Source organism: Ovis aries, chromosome 3 (genome assembly GCF_016772045.2).
Source record: "Ovis aries strain OAR_USU_Benz2616 breed Rambouillet chromosome 3, ARS-UI_Ramb_v3.0, whole genome shotgun sequence".
NCBI lineage: Eukaryota > Metazoa > Chordata > Mammalia > Artiodactyla > Bovidae > Ovis > Ovis aries.
Genome location: NC_056056.1, coordinates 149,629,760 through 149,655,324, shown reverse-complemented (window position 1 = coordinate 149,655,324; position 25,565 = coordinate 149,629,760). Strand labels below are relative to the sequence as shown.

General features: G+C 38.7%; 1 pseudogene; it reads left to right on the top strand.

Moving 5' to 3' along the window:
- Window positions 1-24,808: 24,808 nt before the first annotated feature.
- LOC106990328 (large ribosomal subunit protein eL36-like) lies at window positions 24,809-25,308 on the top strand (annotated as a pseudogene).
- The last annotated feature ends 257 nt before the right edge of the window (window positions 25,309-25,565 follow it).

Genomic DNA, 25,565 nt, shown 5'->3' with positions numbered 1-25,565 from the left:
GGCAACCCATTCCTATTCTTGCCTGGAGAATCCGATGGACAGAGGAGTCTGGTGGGCTACAGTCCATGGGGTCATGAAGAGTTGGACACTGAAGCGACTTAGCATGCATGCACACATACTTAGTATAGCAAGAAATACTTAGTAGAGCTCTAGATATCAGCTCTAATAGTCTAGAGGTCAATGTTCCTGTGAACATCATAATGTTCAAAGTATCTCATCTGCCTTAATACAGAAAATCCTTAATGAATACCCATCTTCCCATCAAAGACTACTTTTTAAAAAGGGCTCCTACTGGATGGGAATTAAGGGCACTAATCATAGACTTCTGTCTTCACGGTTTTGTCTAGGTGTGGGTTTTCTTTGCCTTTACATGCTACAGTAGCATAACGGCTTTGAGATCAGGTTGACCTGAACAGAAATGTTATCTTTGCCACTAACTAGTTTATGACCATCTTGAGCAAGTCATTTAATTTCCCTGAGATTTAGTTTCCTCATCAATAAAATAAGCATATTAATACTATCTTTGTCATAAGGCTTTGTGAGGATTAAATGAGATGACCCACAAAAAGTCATTGGTAAGGCATCTGACATGTGTTCAATGATTTTTGTTGACTCTCTTCCCATTTTGACTTGTCTTATGGATTTGTGTGAATGTGAGGCAGGGGTTTTGGCTTACACTTGAAGGTGAGCAAGGATTAGTACAATAGAATGAAAGGGAATGGGATGGGGGGAGGGGCAAATGCAAAATGTCAAATTTAAGCTTCAAAAATAAAATCTGCAGAATAATCTTTTTTTTTTTTAAGAAATGTTTAAAGCTAAATTTAGAGCTGCTAAGGGAACTCTTGTCTCTATTTAGCAAACTGCTAACTAAATGAAAGTTGAGAATTATAGACTCAGTAAAGAGATCAGTCCTGGGTGTTCATTGGAAGGACTGATGTTGAAGCTGAAACTCCAGTACTTTGGCCACCTCATATGAAGAGTTGAGTCATTGGAAAAGACTCTGATGCTAGGAGGGATTGGGGGCAGGAGGAGAAGGGGACGACAGAGGATTAGATGGCTGGATGGCATCACCAACTCGACGGACGTGAGTTTGAGTGGACTCCGGGAGTTCGTGATGGACGGGGAGGCCTGGCGTGCTGTGATTCATGGGGTGGCAAAGAGTCAAACATGACTGAGCGACTGAACTGAACTGAACTGAAGGCCGAAATTTGGATTATTTCATTAAAAAACATTTTCTGCAAATGAAAGGAAATACACCACTATATTATTAGTGGATATAGCTGGATGATAAAAGTATAGGTAATATTTGTTTGCTCCTTTAGATATACTTCATTTATTTTCCAAGTTATTGTGTTCTATAATAATGGTTTTATTCACAATGAGAAATTTAATCACTATAAGATATGTAATAATTGGAGGAAAAAGGATATGGATCTTTCATGGGTATGTTTTTCACATTGCTTCAATTCTCCTGAAGCTGTTTAATATTTGCACTTTTTTTCTTGTTAATGATATAATTATTTAATCCTCCTCTGAGTCTGCAGCATCAAAGTCACTGCCTCAAAGGCTGTGAAATTCTGAGATGATTTCATACATCAAACACTCTCACAGGAACACGGAAGAAAAGGTCAAGTCAGGAATGAGGGGGCAAAGCAGGCAGAAGAAGTAAAATTTTCTTTAAATGTTTACACATTTACGTTCTTACACAGACATACATGTATACAAATATATACATAAATACACACATAAATATTCATACACATACATATGCACATTGTCCCCATCTTATTTCCTGTTGCCTTTTATCTTGGATAAGGTTTGATTATTGCTAATGATACCCAGCTGTGCCAATTCCTTGTACTCTTTACCCATGCTTTTCTTTCTCTCAGATGTAATTTCTCTTGCCATTTAAATAGCCCTTCAAAATGAGGCCATTCTGACAGGCCCTGATCTAGCATACGGTTGGCAAATATCCAACAAGTTCAGGATGCTTAGCCAGATAATTCAGATACCGCAGATGTGGCCTCTGCTTAAATGACCTTAAATGGACTCCAGGGCCTAGAGGCTGAAGGCATGCTAAGAGACCAAATGAGAAGTCACAGTTAATGGGAAAATGCATTATCCCTCAATCTATTCATCTAGGAATAAGCATATGCTCAGAATTATTAAAGACTTCGAAGGAGGGCTGGCCTTATGTATTTATTTCTTTTCAGAGTTAGAGAAGAAATTAGAAATCATGTAGTTCAACCACTTCTTTTTCACACAAGAGAAAAATAAAACCAGAGATGCTTAGTATTTCACACAGAGCCATCATGTCTCCTAATACCTTAAGGTGGATGTCAGTCTTTGGTTGTAAGAAACAGAAGCCTCCCTGGCTATCCTAAGAACGAAGGACTAACTGGGAGATAGTGGAGATCTCTCAGATAGGGCAAAGTCTCAAGTGCCAAGATCAGAAAGCACAAAACCAGGTAGCTACAGCGGTAGCTTAAAATACAGAAAGTATTCAATGTTTTGACAGAGAGCAATCCAGTAGTCGTGTATGGATGTGAGAGTTGGACTGTGAAGCGCCGAAAAATTGATGCTTTTGAACTGTAGTATTGGAGAAGACTCTTGAGAGTCCCTTGGACTGCAAGGAGATCCAACCAGTCCATCCTAAAGGAGATCAGTCCTGGGTGTTCATTGGAAAGACTGATGCTGAAGCTGAAACTCCAATACTTTGGCCACCTCATGCGAAGAGTTGACTCATTGGAAAAGACTCTGATGCTGGGAGGGACTGGGGGCAGGAGGAGAAGGGGACAACAGAGGATGAGATGGCTGGATGGCATCACAGACTCGATGGGCGTGAGTTTGAGTGAACTCCGGGAGTTGGTGTGAACTCCGGGAGTTGGTGATGGACAGGGAGGCCTGGCGTACTGCGATTCATGGGGTCACAAACAGTTGGACATGACTGAGTGACTGAACTGAACTGGACTGAACTGAATCATAGAACACGAGAAACCAATAAGTTGTCCTTATTCTGGATCAATCCATTAATGAGCCCAAGGACTAGTAAGAAGTCAGATTGGCTCTTGGGTCACCTACCCATTCCTCAGTCAGTGAGACATGCACCTTGATTTATGGTATCAGAAAGTTTTTATTTAATAGGGGAGATGTAATTCCATGAAAGGAAATTGTAACACTATTATGCTATTGACCAAAAAGTGAGAATGGATTGAAAAACCCCTCCTCTGCCTAGTATGCTTGTCCAGTGCTCATTTTACCACATCCAACTGTCTCATTTAGGTGTAGAAATCCTTGAGTTCATTAAACATATTTCTTATACTGCTTACAGATTCATATATTTCTCATATATTTCTCTGACTTTGTCCTACCTCCTTGTTGACTGGAAAATACCCCTGAGGAAGGTAATACATTTACAAATTAGAGTTAATTCAACAGAACCTCCAATAAAAGGAGAAAGGGGAAAGCACTGGAGAGCCCTGTGTACTCAAGATGGGGGAGTGAAAAGAGAGATCAGGGACACCAAAGACAAACCCTGTCCTCTTCATATTTTTGTCTAGTCTTCACCCAACTATAGGGCTTATGAAACTTTTCATTTTTGCCCTATTGCCTTTTGCCTAAATCTTCTAATTTGTAAGAATTTACTAAGCAGTTGAAGATTAGTTCTTTTCTACAGGTGAGCTAATATTTCTCTCTTCATGATGATTATAGAAAGATCGTAGAAAGTTGCAGAAAAAGGAAAACTGTATCAGTGACTTTCTTTTCTCTGAGATGTGCTCAGCTGCTCAGTTGTGTCTGACTCTTTGCGACCCCGTGGACCGTAGCCCACCAGGCTTCTCCGTCCATGGGATTTCCCAAGCAAGAATACTGGAGTGGATTGCGATTCCCTCCTCTAGGGGATCTTCCTGACCCAGGAATTGAACCTGTGTCTCTGGCTTGGCGGGTGGATTCTTTACCACTGAGCCACCTGGGAAGCCCTTTTCCTTCAGATAGCTCTTGAATCGGAAAAGTAAAAGTTGATTGATATTTTTCAATTTACCAAAAATAAGGCTTGCTTTCCAAAACTTTTGTACATGCCCAAAACTGTAGCAGTAGTAAGATTCAGGACAGAAACTGTACAGATTCAGATTTTCCATTGTTAGGTAATCTTATAGTAATTGGGAGCAGTCTGTCTATTTCATTTTCCTCTATTTTGAAATTTATATTCAATATACAGTTTCTGGAAAGAGGAAAGAATTGACACTGTTTAAAGACCACTCATTTACCCTGCACACTGGGTATTTTATTGTCATTTTCTTGAGAGAGAAAGAGACAAAGATTCAAAGTTATTCTGTAACTTGCAAAAGTTTCAATTGAAGAATGAGTCCTGCTCTGGAATTTAAATACATATCTGTTTAATCACAACATGTGCACTTTTTCCATTATGTCATCCATTAAACCTAAACACACAAAAAAACTTCAGTGCAGGAGCTGAAAACTGGAAGAGAATTTTCTTATCATAAAATACTGAAAGCATATAGCAAGGGAGTCTATTTTAATCTGACAAAATATCCAACTATCATGCAAGATCTGTGTGTTTTAGACATGCAATATTTTATCAGTTCCCTATATTTTAGGTTTCTTGTTGGAAGGAGGGTGGCACAGTTGTTTGTTTCAACCTTATATCACCAGTGCCAAGTGTGGGAACTGACACAGAGTAAGATTTCAATAAATACTGGTTGAATGGAAGTTGTTGGGTGCTAAAATTAGTTCATTATTTCACAGATTATTAAGCCTTTATAGTAATTGCTAATCTACAGGTTTCTTTAATCAGTTTGTTAATTCAGTTCAGCTTCTGATACACAGAAATGAATCAAATCCAGTAACTCATGATGCTACTGTAGAAGTTATGTTGCTGTTTTGCTACCATGTTACTGTTTTGCTGATCCTGTTAGACAGAACATCCTTTAGCAGTCACTTTTATAGTGGATACAGTTGGTGCCTCAATCAGATCCACCCAATAAGGTGCCAACACAGCTGTCCTGTTCTCCAGAGAATTGTCCTAAGCTGGCAGAAGCTGCCCGGCCTGCAAGGATTTGCTCCACACCCCTCACAAACTGTCTTCTACTATCCCTTCCAGGGTTTCCCACAGGTAATGACTGCTTGACATGTAGGTGTCAGAACCAGTCTGCTCAGCTCAATGTAATTTGTATGTCAGAACGCCCTGTGGAATCAGAGTGATTCCACAAAACAGTAGTAAGAGCAGAGATAGGGGAGAGGAAGAGTCAATGGAAGCTTGCTAAGCGTAGAGGGAGGAAAGTTTGAAGGCAAAGGTCCTGAGGCAAGAAGCTCATGGTATCTTCAGAAAATGGGAAGAAACACATAATACTTGAGCAGAGATTTCATGGGGGAGAATAGTGGAAAGGAAGCTGTAAGTTAATACAAAGATATCATACTATAAATGTTTAGATGTTTATGGGAAAGCTTTGAAAATTTCTGTCTGCAAAGTGGTTCTCTAATGATAGAGTAGAACATTTATTTTATTTTCTCAAGGATATGTTCACAATGACATTTTCTTTTAAAATGGTTACTTTAAAGGATTTGCTGTTTTCCCAAAAGTGATTTTATTATTCCTTGGGGCCAACATATTTGTCCAACTGTGGACACATCTGTTTGTTAATGGAAGCAATGGAAACTTTGGATTTAAAATCTTTACATGAAACCCTTAAAAACCACATTTATTGCTTATATAGAATAGTATAGGGTAGTATCCATTCTCATGTGCAGCTGGAGTCATGTGGTATGAATTCAGTGGTAATTCTGAGCACTTCAACTTACAGCTCAAGCAACAGTGAAACAAGGATAAAGTGAGAAGTGATGGTTAAGCGAATAAACTATAAAAATCATATTTTAGAGAAAGCTTTATCTTGGTGATACTTTTCCCATATAGATTAAATCCAAATATACAAAATAATTGTTGTATAATTATATGAGTGGTTACATAGTCAATCTAACTACATGCTTTGCAATAAGTTATCAAATATCTAGTATGAACACATAGGCATGCTTCTGCTCACATTCCACTAATATAGTCATGGCATATGGCAATGGTAGTACTCAAGCTTATATAACTTCATTTTCTTGATTATGTACAATAGCAGACAGAAAATAATGTAATGATAAGTGATAATCAGTCCTGAATATTCATTGGAAGGACTGATGTTGAAGCTGAAATTCCAATCCTTTGGCCACCTGATGTGAAGAACTGACTCATTGGAAAAGACCCTGATGCTGGAAAAGATTGAAAGCAGGAGGAAAAGGGGATGACAGAGGATGAGACAGTTGGATGTCATCACTGACTCGATGGGCATGAGTTTGAGCAAGCTCAGGGAGTTGGTGATGGACAGGGAAGCCTGGTGTGTTGCAGTCCATGGGGTCACAAAGTCTTGGACACGGCTGAGCAACTGAACTAACTGAACTGAGCCGGATTGAGGCACGTTACTGAAAATCACGTTAATGCTGTACTCAGTGTTCCCATTGGAAAATTATAAGATCCCCAAAATTATAGTATTCACTACTATCAAACTGCTATTTTAATGTTGTAACATTAAAAAAACAGAGATAAAATCAAAGAATAAGAAAGCTATCTTAGCCAGCATAAAGCCTGTCTCAGTTCTTACTAAGCTTCCATCTCTCTTATATATCATATTAAAGTAACTACTGTGATAAACATTTCAGGCTTCCATATATGGATTTAACCTGGGTTAAACCTAAGGTTTCTTGTGGACTTAGGTACAAGCTAGATTTAGAAAAGGGAAGAACCAGAGATCAAATTGACAACACTCGTTGGATCATAGAGAAAGCAAGGCAATTCCAGAAAAACATCTACTTCTGCTTCATTGACTATACTAAATCCTTTGACTGTGTGGATCACAACAAACTGTGGAAAATTCTTAAGGAGATGGATATACCAGACCACCTTATCTGTCTCCTGAGAAACCTGTATGTAGGTCAAGAAGCAATAGTTAGACTCAGACATGAACAACTGACTGGGCCAAAATTGGGAGAGAAGTACAAAAAGGCTGTATATTGTCACCCAGCTTATTTAAAATATGCAGAATACATCACGTGAAATATGAGGCTTGATGAATCACAAGCTGGAATCAAGATTGCTAGGAGAAATATCAACAACTTCAGATATGCAGATAATACCACTTTAATGGCAGAAAGTAAAGAGGAACTAAAGAGCTTCTTGATGAGTGTGAAAGAGGAGAGTGAAAAGCTGGCTTGAAACTCACCTTTCAGAAAACCAAGATCTTGGCATCTGGTCCCATCACTTCATGTCGAATAGAAGGGAAAAAGTGTAAACAATTACAGATTTTATTTTCTTGGGCTCCAAAAATCACTGCATATGGTGACCTCAGCCATAAAATTAAAAGGTGCTTGCTCCTTGGAAGAAAGGCTATGGCCAACCTAGACAGCATATTAAAAAGCAGAGACATCATTTTGCTGACAAAGATCCATATAGTTAAAGCTATGGTTTTTCCAGTAGTCACATACAGATGTAAGAGTTGGACAATAAAGAAAGCTGAGCACCAAAGAATTGATGCTTTCAGATTATGGTGCTGGAGAAGACTGAGAGCCCTTGGACTGCAAGGAGATTGAACCAGTCCATCCTAAAGGAAATCAGTCCTGAATATTCATTGGAAAGACTGATGTTGAAGCTAAACTCCAATACTTTGGCCATCTGATGCAAAGAACTGACTTCTTTGAAAAGACCCTGATGCTGGGAAAGATTGAAGGTGGGAGGAGAGGAGATGACAGAGGATGAGATGGTTGGATGGCATCACCAACTCAATGGACATGAGTTTGAGTAAACTCTGGTCATTGGTGATGGACAGGGAGGCCTGGCATGCTGCAGTCCATGGAGCTGCAAAGAGTCAGATAGGACTGAGCGACTGAACTGAACTGAACTGATGCTGAATCTCCAATACTTTGGCCACCTGATACAGAAAATCAATTCATTGGAAGAGACTCTGATGCTGGGAAAGATTGAAGGCAAAAGGAAAAGAGGGCAGCAGAGGATTGCCTTATTAGCTATATTATCGACTCAAAGGACATGAATTTGAGCAAACTCTGGGGAACAGTGAAGGATAGAGGAGCCTGGCATGCTGTAATCTGTGGGGTTGCGAAGGGTCAAACACTACTCAATGACTGAACAACAGCAATCACAATCCCCAAAGAAGTAAAATCTAGTTAAAACATAAAAATAAAGTCCTGCCTTTAATCTCCAGGAATAAGAGATGAGGGAAAGAGCAGCCAACTTCTGTCTCCAACTGCTAACAAAAAACTTTGAAAGCAGGAGACTGTCAGTAACCAGGAGAATGGCTATATACATATCAACCTGCAAAAATGGGCATCTTTCTTATACACTGCTGATGACATGTTTTTGAAGATTCCATTCACAGCAGCAACAAGAACTATAAAGTTTTGAGGAATAAATGAAATAAGAAATGCACAAAATCTATGTAAAAAAAATGAAACTTTACAAACATACAAAACACCCAGTTAAATGGAGACACACCATATTCCTGAATAGGAAGACTCAATATTTGAAAGCAAAGTAATTATGGTCCAAACCCCCTCAGGATTTTTTTAAAAGTGGACTGTGATTAGCTTATTCTAAAAATTATGTTCTGAGAAACAGAAATAAAGACTAATAAAGCAAATGAAGCAAAATATTAAAAGTTAATAAAGGATAAATGGAAGTTCTTTATATTATTTTTGCAATGTTTCCATAAGTTTGGGAATATTTCAAAATAAAGCATTAAAAGTTCAAAAAAAATTACATAGAAGAAAAAAATTTGTAAACATCATTAGCCTTCAAAAAGAATTACAATAGGGCTTTTATACAGCAAAGGAAACCATAAACAAAATGAAAAGACAACCTACTGAATGGGAGAAAATATTTGCAAAGGATGCAACCAACAAGAGACTGATTTTCAAAATACAGAAACAGGTCATACAGTTCAATATACAAAAAGAAAACCACAATCAAAACAAACTGGCCAGAAGATCTAAGTAGACATTTCTCCAAAGAAGACATATAGGGGGCCAATAGGCACTTGAAAGAAAAATGCTCAACATCACTAATTATTAGAGAAATAGAAATCAAACCTACAATTACCTGACACCAGTCAGAATGGCCATCATCAGAAAGTCTATAAATAAATGTTGGAGAGGGTGTGGGGAATGGATCCTTCCTACACTGTTGGTGGAAATGTAAACTGGTGCAACCACTATGGAGAACAATATGGAGGTTCTTTAAGAAACTAAAAATAAAAAGTGATCTAGTTTCATTCTTTTACAAGTGGTTGACCAGTTTTCCCAGCACCACTTGTTAAAGAGATTGTCTTTACTCCATTGTATATTCTTGCCTCCTTTGTCAAAGATAAGGTGTCCATATGTGTGTGGATTTATCTCTGGGCTTTCTATTTTGTTCCATTGATCTATATGTCTGTCTTTGTGCCAGTACCATACTGTCTTGATGACTGTGGCTTTGTAGTAGAGCCTGAAGTCAGGCAAGTTGATTCCTCCAGTTCCATTCTTCTTTCTCAAGATTGCTTTGGCTATTCGAGGTTTTTTGTATTTCCATACAAATCTTGAAATTATTTGTTCTAGTTCTGTGAAAATGTGGCTGGTAGCTTGATACAGATTGCATTGAATTTGTAAATTGCTTTGGGTAGTATACTCATTTTCACTATATTGATTCTTCCAATCCATGAACATGGTATATTTCTCCATCTATTAGTGTCCTCTTTGATTTCTTTCATCAGTGTTTTATAGTTTTCTATATATAGGTAAGCTGTGGTACATATACACAATGGAGTATTACTCAGCAGTTAAAAAGAATTCATTCGAATCAGTTCTGATGAGATGGATGAAACTGGAGCCGATTATACAGAGTGAAGTAAGCCAGAAAGAAAAACACCAATACAGTATACTAACACATATATATGGAATTTAGGAAGATGGCAATGACGACCCTGTATGCAAGACAGGGAAAGAGACATAGATGTGTATAACGGACTTTTGGACTCAGAGGGAGAGGGAGAGGGTGGGATGATTTGGGAGAATGACATTCTAACATGTATACTATCATGTGAATTGAATCGCCAGTCTATGTCTGACGCAGGATGCAGCATGCTTGGGGCTGGTGCATGGGGATGACCCAGAAAGATGTTATGGGGAGGGAGGTGGGAGGGGGGTTCATGTTTGGGAATGCATGTAAGAATTAAAGATTTTAAAATTTAAAAAATAAAAAAAAATAAAAAAATAAAAAAATAAAAAAAGAAACTAAAAATAAAGTTACCATACGGTCCAGTAATTTCACTCCTGGGCATACATTCAGAGAAGTCTATAATTCAAAATGAAACATGCACCCCAACAGAGCCTAGATATGGAAGCAACCTAAATGTCCATTGATAGATGAATAGATAAAGATGATGTGGTGTGTATATATATATATGCATATATATTTAGGTGTGTAAATATATATAATGGTTGAGTAATGAACTACTCATTAAAAAAAAAAGCAGAAATAACCTGGGGAAGGTAGAGGGGCAGAAGTTGAAAACTCAAAAGGACAGGATGCAGAGAGCTTCTGTGTTGTTGAACACATGGAGGTGCAGACAGAGTGGCATGCCTTGAAAGGGCATGAAAGCTCCACGCTCCTTCCTGCCTATCTTACCCTATCCTTCTCTTCCATCTGGCTCTTCATGAGTTGTATCCTTTGTAATAGCTAGTAATCTAGTACATAAACTCCTTTTTGTCCTGAGTTCTGTGAGCCATTCTAGCAAATTATCAAACCTGAGGAGTGGGTTGTGGGAACCTCTGCTTTACAGCCAGTCAGAAGCCCAGGTAGCAACTTGGACTTGGCAACTGGCATGTGCAGTGGGATAGCAGTCTTGTGAGATTGAGTCCTTAATTTGTGGGATTTGATGTTACTTACCTCCAGGCAGATAACATCAGGATTGAGTTGAATTGTAAAGCATCAGGTATCTGCAGAGAATTGGAGAATTGCTTCGTCTGGGAAAACCCACACACGTTGGAGTACAGAAGTATTCAATGAGTGGTGAAGTGGACGAAAACAAGGAGCTTCCCATAATACCTATGAGTTCAGTTCAGTCTCTCAGTCCTGTCTGACTCTTTGTGACCTCATGGACTGCAGCATGCCAGGCTTCCCTGTCCATCACCAACTCCCGGAGCTTACTTGAACTCATGTCCATTGAGTCGGTGATGCCATCCAACAATCTCATCCTCTGTCATCCCCTTCTCCTCCCGCCTTCAATCTTGCCCAGCATCGGGGTCTTTTCCAATGAGGCAGTTCTTCACATCAGGTGGCCAAAGGATTGGAGTTTCAGCTTCAACATCAGTCCTTCTAATGAATATTCAGGACTGATTTCCTTTAGGATGAACTGGTTGGATCTCCTTGCAGTCCAAAGGACTCTCAAGAGTCTTCTCCAACACCACAGTTCAAAAGCATCAATTCTTCAGCGCTCAGCCTTCTTTATAGTCCAACTCTCACATCCATACATGACTACTGGAAAAACCATAGCTTTGACTAGTTGGACCTTTGTTGGAAAAGTAATGACTGCTTTTTAATAAGCTGTCTAGGTTGGTCATAGCTTGTCTTCCAAGGAGCAAGTGCCTTTTAACTTCATGGCTGCAGTCACCACCTGCAGTGATTTTGGAGCCCCCCAAAATAAAGTCTCTCAGTGTTTCCATTGTTTCCCCTTCTATTTGCCATTAAGCAATGGAACTGGATGCCATGATCTTAGTTTTCTGAATGTTGAGTTTTAAGCCAACTTTTTCACTCTCCTCTTTCACTTTCAAGAGGCTGTTTAGTTCTTCTTTGCTTTCTGCCATAAGGGTGGTGTCATCTGCATATCTGAGTTATTGATATTTCTCCTGGCAATCTTGATTCCAGCTTGTGCTTCATCCAGCCTGGCATTTCACATGATGTACTCTGCATATAAGTTAAATAAGCAGGGTGATAATATGAAGCCTTGATGTACCTACACTCAAGTCATTTTCTCAGAACCTGCTTTTGGAACATCAAACTAAGATAAGAGATACTTAAATTTTTATTCCATAAGCTTCTGTATAATATTAATTTTTCATAATAATGATATATTCATGTAGGACTTGTGTCATTCAAAAATATAATTAAAAATTTACACCCTGGCCAAATGACACCTGTGAATCTGGAATATTGTTTAAGGATTTTAGGTTTTGTTTTTATAAGAGTCTGTGAATGCACACTCAGTCACTCAGTCGTGTTCAACCCTTTGCAACTCCATGGACTGCAACCCACCAGGCTCATCTGTCCATGAGATTTCCCAGGAAAGAATATTGGAGTGGGTTGCCATTTCCTTCTCCAGGGGATCTTCCCAACCCTGGGATCAAACCCACGTCTCCTGCATCAGCAGGTGGATTCTTACCACTAAGCCACCTGGGAAGCTTTTTCTAAAAGAACCTTGTATTTAATAAATACTTCATGCTTCATACTCTTTTAAATCTCTCAAAGCTTAGATCTAGAGTTCAACAAATATTTCCAACTCATTCTGCTCTTGGCTTTTCACATTTAGAAACGGATAAAGTAGACTCATAGGAAAGATTCCTGATGTGGAATTTTGTCGATCTATAAGTCTACAAAAAGCTGCAATTTATAAACCTGCTATTCCCTCAAAAAAAGAGCATTAATGGGATTTATCTATCTCTCATCTTAAAGTGTTTGAAGTCTTAAGCACTATAATGCTATAACTAAAGGACATTAAAGAATATGTTTCTATAACTAAAGAAACATTATCTCTTAAAAACATGTGTTAAACTCCGGAAAGAACATGGGAGTGTGCAGTGTGCAGAGCTGGATACGTAATCCAGGAACTGATAGGAGTGTAGTCCCAATAACTGACTGAGCTCAGGAAATCCCATTTATTTCTACTGTGAACGGAAAACTATTCTTCCAACAGGAAGTAGGAAGGGAACATAAACCTGGAAACAGAAAAAGCATGGACTAAGAGGAATATAACACCATGAAGAAAAGTTAAGAGTTAAAAATGAAACTGGTCAAGGTATTTCACAGGCGACAGAGAAAGTCATTTGAGAGACAAGTATAATCTACATGTAAGTGCCACTGTATGGATAAACCACATAAACCCCAGTGGTCAATAAATGGATAGCTTTCACCACAGCTCATGCTAATGGAAAAATAGAAAAGGGGTATTGATTAAATTATACACAAAACAACCATAAAGTAGTGGGATTATAAGTAACAGGAAGAGTTTCTAGCGAACACTCATGTCAGAACTGACTATTCATCAAACACCATGGATCCTTAAAAACTACCATAATAGAATAAATAAATAAATAAATAGAAGTTAGTTGAAGCTGTAGCAGGCATCCTACTATGATTAAAGAATTATTCAGCCTGGATCTGTTTAGCAGCAAAAAAGAATAAACACACCCAGAACAATGGAAAAACCGTAAAGACATGGTAACCAATCTTCATCCCCATCTTAGTGGGGCTGAAGCAGTAATTAAGGCCAGAGCTACATATTACACTAGAAACACTTATGTTCCCTTATTAATATGGGCTCCATTATTCTCAGTTGTATTTTTATAGCACCCCAAATCAAAATTGCCCTTTTGATCACTAATGATAGGAGCTTGAAACACCTGGAATCAAAAAAGCAGACAGTAGTCAAGATCTAGTGCTTATGACACTTGATACTTATTCTTGGTGAGTAGCATGATGTATAAACTGTTCTTAAACTAGGAGTTTAGAACATGTGCTAAAAGAAAGCAGAAGTTTGGAACAGTGAGAAAGGGACTCAATCCATCTGTTCAGGTTTAGGAGTCTCCTATGTCTGTCATATGTTCAGAAAAATAAGCAAAGAACCCTTACTCTAACTTCAAGTAAAAATAATCTTTCAAATCTGCTGATATATACTTATAAATGAGGTAATTTGAAAAATGGAGAAAGCTTAACATTCTGGTACCTTTCAAGAGACCTCTTTAAGAAGCTCTCAGTCAGCTACTTCAAGGTCAAAGCAAGATGATATAAACCTGTAAAGAGAGCTCTGGAGTCTAACTAGGTGGGTTTTTTTTCTTCCCCTTTGGCCCAATTTTAGGTTTTTTTCCTAGTTACTTCCTCATTAAGGAATGGCCCCAACATATGTAAAGAAATCTGCATTTTTCTCAAGTTTCCAATGAGAAACTAAAGGTGGGAAGTGAATAAAGGCAAATCCTCAAGACTATAATTCACTGCGTTTCATCTTCCAAAATGTGGATGAGATACAGAATCTTGGTGATTTATTCTCAGTAGCAAAGACCCACACCTACAAGGCTCATCTGTAAACTAGAAGACCTATAAAATCTAAGGGTGATTTTTTTTTAATTGAGGCATAGCTAATGTACAATATTATACAAGTTTCAGGTATATAACATAGTGATTCAAAATTTTTATAGATTATGCTCCATTTAAAGTTATTATAAAATATTGACTATGTTTCCTGTGTAGTACAGTATATCCTTATATGTTTATTTATTTTATGCATAGTAGGTTGAATCTCTTAATTGCTTATCCCTGTTGTGTTCCTTGCTCTTTCTCTCTCCCACAGGTAACCACTAGATACACATATGTGTGTGTCTGTTTCTATTTTGTTATATTCATTTGTTTACTTTTTAGATTCCATATATAGATGATAACATACAGTATTTGTCTTTCTCTGTCTGACTTATTTCACTAAGTAAAATACCTTATTTCACTAAGTATAATACCTTATTTCACTAAGTATAATACCTTATTTCACTAAGTATGAAAACTTCTAGGTCCATACATGTTGTTGCAAATTGCAAAATTTTCATCCTTTTCATGGCTTAATAGTATTCCATTGCTCTGTGTGTGTGTGTGTGTGTGTGTGTGTGTGTGTGTGTGTGTGCATATACATATATATGCTGCTGTGCTGTGCTTAATTGGTCAGTCATGTCTAACTCTTTGCAACCCCATGAACTATAGCCCACCAGGCTCCTCTGTCCATAGGGATTCCCCAGGCAAGAATACTGAAGTGGATTGCCATGCCCTCCTCCAGGGGATTTTCCCAACCCAGGGATTGGACCCAGGTTTCCCACGTTGCAGGCAGATTCTTTACTGACTGAGCTACCAGGGAAGCCCAAGAATACTGAAGTAGGTAGCCTATCCCATCTCCAGGGGAAATTCCTGACCCAGGAATTGAACTGGGATCTCCTTCATTGCAGTCATATTCTTTACCAGTTGAGCTATCCAGCTCTGTTGTCCCCTTCTCCTGCCTTCAATTTTTCCCAACATCAGGGTCTTTTCCAATGAGTTGGCTCTTCACATGAGGTGGCCAAAGTATTGGAACTTCAGCATCAGTCCTTCCAATGAATATTCAGGGATGGCTTCCTTTAGGATTGACTGGTTTGATCTTCTTGCAGACCAAGGGACTCTCAAGAGTCTTTTCCAACACCACAATCTGAAATCATCAGTTCTTTGGTGCTCAGCTTTCTTTATGGTCCAACTCTCACATCTGGGCTCCAAAATCATGGCAGATGGTGATTGCAGCCACGAAATTAAAAGACGCTTACTCCTTGGAAGGAAAGTTATGACCAACCTAGACAGCATATTCATAAGCAGAGACATTACTTTGCCAACAAAGGTCCATCTAGTCAAGGCCATGGTTTTTCCAGTGGTCATGTATGGATGTGAGAGTTGGACTGTGAAGAAAGCTGATCGCAGAAGAATTGATGCTTTTGAACTGTGGTGTTGGAGAAGACTCTTGAAAATCCCTTGGACTGCAAGGAGATCTGACCAGTCCATTCTAAAGGAGATCGGTCCTGGGTGTTCTTTGGAAGGAATGATGCTAAAGCTGAAACTCCAGTATTTTGGCCACCTCATGCAAAGAGTTGAGTCATTGGAAAAGACTCTGATGCTGGGAGGGATTGAGGGCAGGAGGAGAAGGGGACAACAGAGGATGAGATGGGTGAATGGCATCACCAACTCGATGGACGTGAGTCTGAGTGAACTCCAGGAGATGGTGATGGACAGGGAGGCCTGGCATGCTGTAATACATTGGGTCACAAAGAGTCGGACATGACTGAGCGACTGAACTGAACTGAACTTACATCGGTATGTGACTACTGGAAAAACCATAGCTTTGACTATACAGACCTTTGTTGGCAAAGTGATTGTCTCTGCTTTTTAATATGCTGTCTAGGTTTGTCATAGCTTTTCTTCTGTTGGTTCAGTGGTAAAGAAGCCACCTGCCAATGCGGGAGACATGGGTTATATCCCTGAATTGGGAAGATCCCTGGAGTAGGAAATGGCAGTCCACTGCAGGAGTCTTGCCTGGGAAATCCCATGAACAGAGGAGCCTGGCAGGCTACAGCCCATGGGATTGTGAAAGAGTCAAACACGACTCAGCAACTAAACAACAACAACAATATGAATATATCACTTCTTCTTTATTCACTCATCTCTTGATGGACACTCTGGTTGCTTCCTTATCATGGCTATTGTAAGTAATGCAAACATGGGAGTACATATATCTACTCAAATTAATGCTTTCTTTTTTTTTTTTCAGATATATTCCCAGGAGTATAATTGCTGGATCCTATGGTAGTTCTACTTTTAGTTTTTTGAGGAATCTCCATACTGCTCTTCATAGTGACTGCACCAATTTGCATCCCCACTAACAGTGCATGAAGGTTTTTTGCCACATCCTCACTAACACTTGTTATTTTTTGTCTTTTTAATAATAACCTTTCTGACAGGTGTGAGGTGATATCTTACTGTGGTTTTAATTTGCATTTCTCTGATGATTAGTGATGTTGAACATCTTTTCATGTGACTGTTGGCTATTTTCATATCTTCTTTTTTTCATGTTCTTTTTTTAAAACTAATTTATTTATTTTAATTGGCGGTTAATTACTTTACAATATTGTAGTGGTTTTTGCCATACATTGACATGAATCAGCCATGGGTGTACATGTGTTCTTTTTTTAAAACTATCTATTCAAGTCTTCTGTCCATTTTCAAATCAGGTTGTTTGTTTTCTTGATATTGAGTTGTATGAGCTGTTTCTATATTTAGGATATTAGCCCTTTATTGGTCATATTATTTGCAAATATTTTCTCCTATTCTGGAGATTGTCTATTCATTTTGTCAATAGTTCACTGTGAAAAAGCTTTTCTGTTTAATCAGGTCCTTTTTTTTGTTTTGTTTTGTTTTTATTTCCTTTGCTTTAGGAGACAGATCCAAAAAAAATACTGCTTTGATTTATGTCAAAGAGTGTTCTGCCTTTTTTCCTCTAGGAGTTTTCAGTCTTACATTTAGGTCTTCAATTAATTTTGAGTTTATTTTTGTATGTGATGTTACAGAATTTCTAATTTCATTATTTTACATGTAGCTTTTACCTTTCTCAGAATCATCTATTGAAATGGATACCTTTCCCCCATTTAATATTTGCTTCCTTTGACATAGATTAATTGACCATAATGCATGGGTTTATTTCTGGGATCTCTATTCTGTTCATAGACCTATGCATCTGTTTTTGTACCAGTACCATACTGTTTTGATGACTGTAGCTTTGTAGCATAATCTTCAGTCTAGGAGCGTGACCTCTCCATCTCTGTTCTTCACTCTTGAGATTGTTTTGGCTGGGGCTGGGGCCTAGCATGTCCCAGGGCTGGTGCTGGCCTGCTAGTGCTTGGGTTGGGTCCTGCCATGGCAGGCTGTGGGGCTATGCTTCTTTTGTAGCTGGTATCCATCTGCTGTTGGGCAGGGCCATGTCCAGGAGTGGCTGTGGGCTCAGGGGGTCTTATGGCAACCTGCCTTCTGGTGGTGAGAACTGTGTAACTACCTGGCTAGTTGCTTAACCTGAAGTATCCCAGTACTGGTACCTACAGGCTGATGGGCAGGGGTAGGGTTAAGTCTCACAGCTAATAAGCTAGAGGGAGAATTCAAAATGGTGCTTGCTAGCACCAGAATCCATGCTGTAGAATGAGCTTCCAAAAATGGCTGCCACCATTGTCTACATCCCTAGTGTCAGATCCAGTTTCCTTCTGCCTCTCTGGGAGACTCTCAATAGGTAGGTATGACCCAGGCTCCTTTCATATTACTGCTTCTACTCTGGGTTCTGGAGTATGTGAGAGTTTTGTGCAACCTTAAGAGGGGACTCTCTATTTCCCACACCCTCTGGGGCTCCTAAAAGTAAGCCCCACTGGCCTTCAAAGTCAAATATTCTGGGGGTCCATCTTCCTGATGTAGGACACCTGAGCTGGAGAACCTGAAGTGAACGTCAGCTGCCTTATTCTTTGGGGAGAACGTCTGTGATTGCAGTTATTCTCCTGTTTGTGAGCTCCCTACCTGGGGGTTATAGATCTTAACTATACTGTGACTCTACTCTTTCTACCCATGTCATTGTTGTTCCTTCTTTATATCTTTAGTTGTAGAAGATCTTTTCTGGTAGATCCCTGTCTTTCTCATCCACAGTTGCTCTGTAAATAGTTGTAATTTTGGTGTGCCCATGAGAGGAGATGAGCTCAGGGTCTTAGTCTTTCCACTCTGCTCTTGCAGCAAAGCCTGAGTCTAGCTAGTTTCTTAATGATTTATTGCTGCATAACAAACAATGATAATCATTTCAATTTGCTTATAATTCTATGAGTCATAAATTTGAGCAGGGTGGTTCCTCTGCTAATCTCATTCATTTTGCTGATGGTCACTTGTAGAAATTATTGTCTAGAGGCCATTAAGTATGCATGGTCCAAACTATTTTTAATTGAGAAATCTGGTGGTCAGTGATGGCTTTGATTAGGTCTCTCTGTCTCCATGCGATCTTTCATTCTCAAGCAGACTGAGACTTTTTTGTACGATAGTGTCAGTGTTCCAAGAAGACAAGAATAGAAGCTTCAAGGCCCTCTTGAAGGCTACATTCAGAAGTACCACAGTGCTAAGTTCCACTGTAAGCAAAGAAGGCAAGGTCAACCCAGATTCAAGGATCTGGAGAAATAGTTTCACCTCTTGATAAGAGAAGTATCAAGGTCATATTTGCAAAGAAACACTTATTCACAGATGGAAGGAATCATTGCAGTTGTCTTTATAAACAATTACCTCAGCTATGTATTATTTAAAAGCCTTTCTTCTCTAGGAGCTGAGACATAAGCTGAGAAGGTCACAAGAGGCCTCCATTAGGAGGCCACCAAATGTATTTATAGTGGGATCTTAGACACAGACTAGACCACCGAGTGTTTGAATACTAAAAGATTTAGGGGAAACACCAAGATCAACTGAAGCGCTTTTTATTCACCAAAATATTGAAACAGTTTAGGATTTCCCAAATATTTATTTCATCTGTAATGTTTTCCTGCCAGATATTCAGATAGCCAACTTCTTCAATTATTTGAGGATAAATTCAAACTTTGCCTCCTCAGGTACCACCCTAATTAAACTTAACCACCCCCATTTCACCATCACATTTTCTTTATACAATACCATAATCTGAAACTACTTTAATATTTGTTTACTTGTTTATGATCTGCTTCCTTCACTAGAATGTAATTCCATGGGATTTGAGATTCTATTAATTAGTTTAGCATAGTAATATCAGTGAGTGATGAATGCTTGAAAAGGTAGCAAGGCAAGGAAAGGATTTTACTAATGACTTCTCCACTAATATCCCAAATTTGGTTCAAGTCAATCTCTGCTACAAAGCGCAAAGTAGATAACGCCATCTAATCTGTCCTGGGCTTAGGACTTATTAAGCTTTTCCTGTACAAACATGTCTTCTTGGAACTTTCCATTTATGTTACAGATTCTAGTCTTTGAAACACGTCTATTTAACCTCAATTTTTTTCATTTGCAAACATGAAAAAATACCTCATTTATTATGTAAATTAAATGAGTTTCCATTTGTAAAATGTATAGTGCAGTACCTGGTATAAAGTAGACAATAAATTGTAGTTACTATCATTATTATCCAGAATTCAGTTGTGACTAACTGGACTTCCACACATCTCAAGCTCAATCAATATTCCATTTGTTTTTTGTTTTCAATTATCAATTCCAGTCTTCTGTTTCTGAAGTGTTCTCTTGCTCCTTACCCCTCAGAAGGTTCTAGAAAAAGTCTGATCATTGATGTTTACAATTTACAGTGTCCACAACAGAAATACAATTCACAGAGTCAAAATAACACATGTTGTATCAGTTAAGATGTTCTTGCATATGTGGCCGTTGGTATTATTGCCTGCTGAGCAGTCTCCCCAGGTTTCTTAATCTTCTGTCTTTCTAGCTGGCCCTTTCCTCATCTTCACAAAACCCAGGGACTCTTGCACTTAAGCTTACGCTGCTCATAGAGGTGGTGATCTCTACACTTTCTGTAGTCCTTACAACTCCATATTACAGCAGTGGATAACTGCTGTTAGTAATGGCTTTTTAAAGACTATTCACGCCTCAGACATTTTATTGTCTTACTTTCATTAATGTTATTGTAACAATTTCTAGTCACATTCTGTAGTCATAGAGTGAAATATTTTTTATTAAGCTAAAATTGCATTAATGTAACAGCTGAACCACTCTAAATCTGAAAAGCCCCTAAATCTGAAAAGTCTTAAGAGGGTGTTTTCCTCTGAAATAAGAACATTGGCTTGCTCAAATTATGGGTTTCTTCTCATGCCCTGTTAACTACTTCCTGTTTACTCTTGTTGGTATGTTAGATACCAATCCACTGGGGAGGACAGCATGTAATTATGTGCTTGTCACCTTCCTTCCTTCTGGATCCCGAGAGTACCACCTTGGACTCACTGGGCCACTTCATTGCTTTCATATATTATTAGAAAGATTTTACTTTACATTTCTCAGTTGTCCTCAAATAGTACCCTTTTCTTCTTTATTCATCCCTGTGAGGGGGCAATAAATAAACAATTAGATTCAGTTATGTCACTTGGCTGACATGAACAGGCAGTGGTTGGTTTAATGACAAAAGTCCAGCATTCTTGATTCCCCACACAGCTCAAAACTACCCTCCCTCAGGAAAAGAGATAGGACCTTGTTAGCTATATCAGAGGAAAGCTGCATTAATCCAAGAAAACGGGTGTATAGCTGTTACCAAAGCAAATTCTGTTTTTTTCTCTCTTGTGGTAAAGAGGATTAGTAAATCTGGCATATGGATTTTAAAGACTATGTAATGATGGTGTGCCATGATAGTCAATTAGACACTCCTGTTTCCTTGGTGGCTCAGGCTATAAAGAACCCACCTGCGATGCAGGAGATGCAGGTTTGATCCCTGGGTAGGGAAGGTCCTCTGGAATAGGAAATGGCAGTCCACTCCAGTATTCTTGCCTGGAGAATCCCACAGACACAGGAGCCTGGTGGGCTACAATCCATAGGGGTCACAAAATAGTCAGACAGGACTGAGCAACTAAACAAAACTCAATGATATCGCAGCGTAAATTAAAACAATGAAGAAGCTATGTGTGACTTTGGTGCCTTCGTGAAAAATATGATCTGCTTTGAAAGCCTGAGATGTTTTATAGACAATGACAGTTATGCAAAAAGGAATCCAGTGAAACTGGTTAAATACTAATGTGAGGGATGCAAAAAAAGACTTCTAAAGAAGGCGCATTTATTCTGTGAGCATTTTACAGCCTTGGATAGGCCAAGATGTATAAAACTGAGTTTGGGAGTAGGGGACATGGAGACCTAAGTTACTCTATCACTACAGAGTTGGAGAAATTGAAGTTGTGTTCCTTAAAGGAGGGGACAAGAAAAGTCACAAGAGTAAGAAAAATACAGGAGGCTGACATCAATTTGGGCTGTTTTCTGCTATTGTGAAATGATGAGCATCCCTGCACATTGCCACCTTCATTAAAGTCATCTCTGCATATAAAAGTCTTTGAATGTTTTAAATGGCTGCTGGGGAAAAGACCAAAGTCTACAGCTGGGTTAACATGTCACAAAACAGGTAACATGACCAGGATGATACATAATCTGTAAACTAGACTAAGTAGATGGAAGCAGGAACTCAGAGCCAGAAATTATTATGAGGTCTCAAGACTTCAAGGGACACATATAAAACTCTAGGAAAACAGACATCTACAATCCATAGAATAGTGATGGATTGAAGCAACCTCATCCATGTCTTTGGTGGCCCCAGAGAACCAAGATGATCTCTGAGTTATACATGTTATGTTTGACCATTTTATAAAGAAAAAAATATTAAGTACTGTTATGATCTGAAATACTGAAATCTTAAATTGAGTTCTGAAAATAATAATATTCATAAGCATAGCACCAACTTATCTTCTTTATCTTTTTATCTCTGAAGTTAAATAATTGCTGAAAAACATTTAAAGAAAATATGCCCAAGAAAACTTCAAACTATCAAGCATTCGGGCACATTTATGAATAATTTTATTAGTTACATGTGAAACATCAACATGCCTTGGCAATCTTTTTTCCTGTCCTTGACAAATTTATATTCCACTTTTTGTAGATCTCTCCACATCTTTGGGGCTTCCCTGGTAGCTCAGACAGTAAAGCATCTGCCTACAAGGTGGGAGAGCCGGGTTCAATCCCTGGGTCGGGAAGATCCCCTGGAGAAGGAAATGGCAACCCACTCCAGTATTCCTGCCTGGAAAATCCCATGGACTGAGGATCATGGTAGGCTACATTCTGTGCGGTCACAAAGAGTCAGACACGACTGAGCGACTTCGCTTTCCACATCTTTACAGCTATCTTCAATGCCCCTTCTTTGTCCTCTACTACCTAATCTCACTTTTTGAAGATGACTTAACGTTCTGCTTAATAAAGAAACTTGAAGTCGTAAAATAATATTTCTCTAAGCTTCTTTCCCATCTCTGAAAATAGTCTTGCAACTTCAGGAATAATTTAATCTCAGAGGGACCCTCCCACCTCTTCCAGACCTTGCTACTTTCTCTCTTTCCATTACATTCAAATTTTTCTTCCCTACTAGCAACATATTCTCAGACTACAATCAATTTCTCTCATACTAAAAAATAAACTCCTTTAACTCATTCTCCCAAACACCACCCACTACCTATTTTCCCTTCTTATACAAACTTGTCATAAGCATTGTCTTTATTTTCTTACTTAACTCACAACATACTTATTCTCAATCCAACAAATATTTCTTTAGCAACTACTATATATCCAGCACTGGGCTTTGTACAACCATTACGAAATTGCTCTGCCTCTACCCCTCCACTGAAACTGGACTAAGAGATTACCATGTGAAATCCTACTTGTCAAAGCCAAAGTCTAGTTTTTGATCCTTATATTTCTCGACCTTTCTGCAGCATTAGATTTCTTTCACTATCACCTTCTTGAAATTCTTGTAATCTGTGATGGTTTTTTCTTCTTTTTTACTTCTTTGACAATGTCTTCTTTATATATTCTTAGTGGAAAAAGCTTCAGAAGAGGGTAGAGTGAAGATTACTGTTGAGGTCAACTACCCTGACAAATATTTCCCTTGGCAAAAATTGATAGGACCCTAATCTATGTGCAGTCTATCAGGGACACAGTTTGGACTCCGCAGATCCATCTCTTTATTCAAAGCTTTTTGAGAGCGGGGTCTTTGATGTCTCCGCTACATTATTTCCAGAACTTAGAAGAGTTTTCCAGCACAGAATGAGCAGTCAATCAATATTTTTTTGTAACAGTTTTATTGAGAAAGAATTAATGTACCATAAAATTCACTGTTTTAAAGTGCACAACTCATTTTTAGTATAGTCACGCCAGTTCATAATTTCTATAACATTTTTATCACCTCAAAAAGGAATCCTTCTTCACTCATTAACACTTTTCATCCTCTTTCCTCCCCCCAACCCTTGGAAGCCATTAATTTATTCTTCTCTGGATTTGCCTATTCTGGACATCTTATATAAATGGAATCATATAATGTGTGGTCTTTTCTTGTCTGGTTCTTTTACTGTGGCTGAACATTCCATTGTATCAATATATCACATTCTGTTTATCCATTCATCAGGTGAGGCACATTTGGGTTCTTTCCACTTTTTGAGCTGTTAGGAAAATGCTGCTGTGAACAGTCACATATAAGATTTAGTGTGCACACATATGATACATTCTTTTGGGGGTATGTCAAAGAGTGGAACTTCTGGGTCACATGAAAATTCTATGTTGAACATTCTGAGGGACTGCCATACTGTTTTTATGAAACGGCTGAACCATTTTACAGTTTCACCAACAATTAATGAGAGTTCCAATTTCTTCACATTCTCACTAATGCTTGTTATTATCTGTCTTTTTTAAACCATCCTAGTAGGTGTAAAATGGTATCTAATTGTGGTTTTCATTTGCATTTATCTAATAGTTAATGATGTTGAGCATCTTCTCATGTTCTGATTGGCCATTTATAGTCCATAAATATTTTATGAATGAGTGTGTTCAGTCAGAGACTCTGAGGCAGGCTCTCAGGGACACCATCCATAGTTATTCAGATAGTCATTGTCTAATAGCAATGAATGATCAGCAGAAGTTGGGAGTACCTTATGAACAAATGACTGCATATCCAACTCCCTTACTTAGTCAACATAGCTGGTGTCTAAACCTGGTTTGTTTTGTTCAGTATTGACTTCTGATTTTGATATTATCAAGGAGAATTAGTACTCCTCATTCTGAGTTCAAATTCTTTCAAGCAAATACAAAAAAAGAAAAAGTAGCTTCTTCCATGGCAGCCACTGAAGAGCATCAGCCATGGTTTGGTGCCGCCCCATGGCCATAGGCCTCAACAAGGGCCACAGGTGACCAAGAACAAGAACGTGAGCAAACTGAGACGCAGCTGCCACCGCTTCACCAAACACGCCAAGTTTGTGCAGGACGTGTGCAGCTTTGCCCCTGATGAGTGGCAGCCCATGGAGCTATTCAAGATTTCCAAGGACAAGTTGGCCCTCAGCTTCATCAAGAACAGGGTGGGGACACACGTTCCTGCCAAGAGAAAGAATGAGGAGCTGAGCAATGTCCTGGCCACCAGGAGGAAAGCGAAGAAGGACTGGGCCTTTTCCCTCTGTGCATAATAAAACTCTCCTGGGGAGATGGGGAAAAAAAAGAAAGAGAGAGAGAAGAAAAAGTCAAGGACCTATAAGAAAATCAATTGTCAGAGGGGATGACTGGCTTACACCATTTGGGGGACCAGGAGCCAGGAGTTATCTTGACTCTAATCTATCTTGATTTCCCTGCTCAAATGCTAATACGCAATATGGAATTATTTTTGAGGTGACTGTACTGTAATAAAAGGTAGTGGACTTAGGCTGCCAGCTGCTTTTGCCCAATCCTTACAGCAACTCCATTATCTTTTAGGGAATAGCTTTTAATCCTATAAATACAATATGGTGGGACTGTAATTTCCCTAACCAACAGATATCCTTGTTCACCATACTAGGCCAGTTAGAAACTTCTTTTCTAGAGTGTTTTTTTTTTTAATTTAACCTTTTTATTATTAAATAAATAACAGATACAGAAAGTGACACAA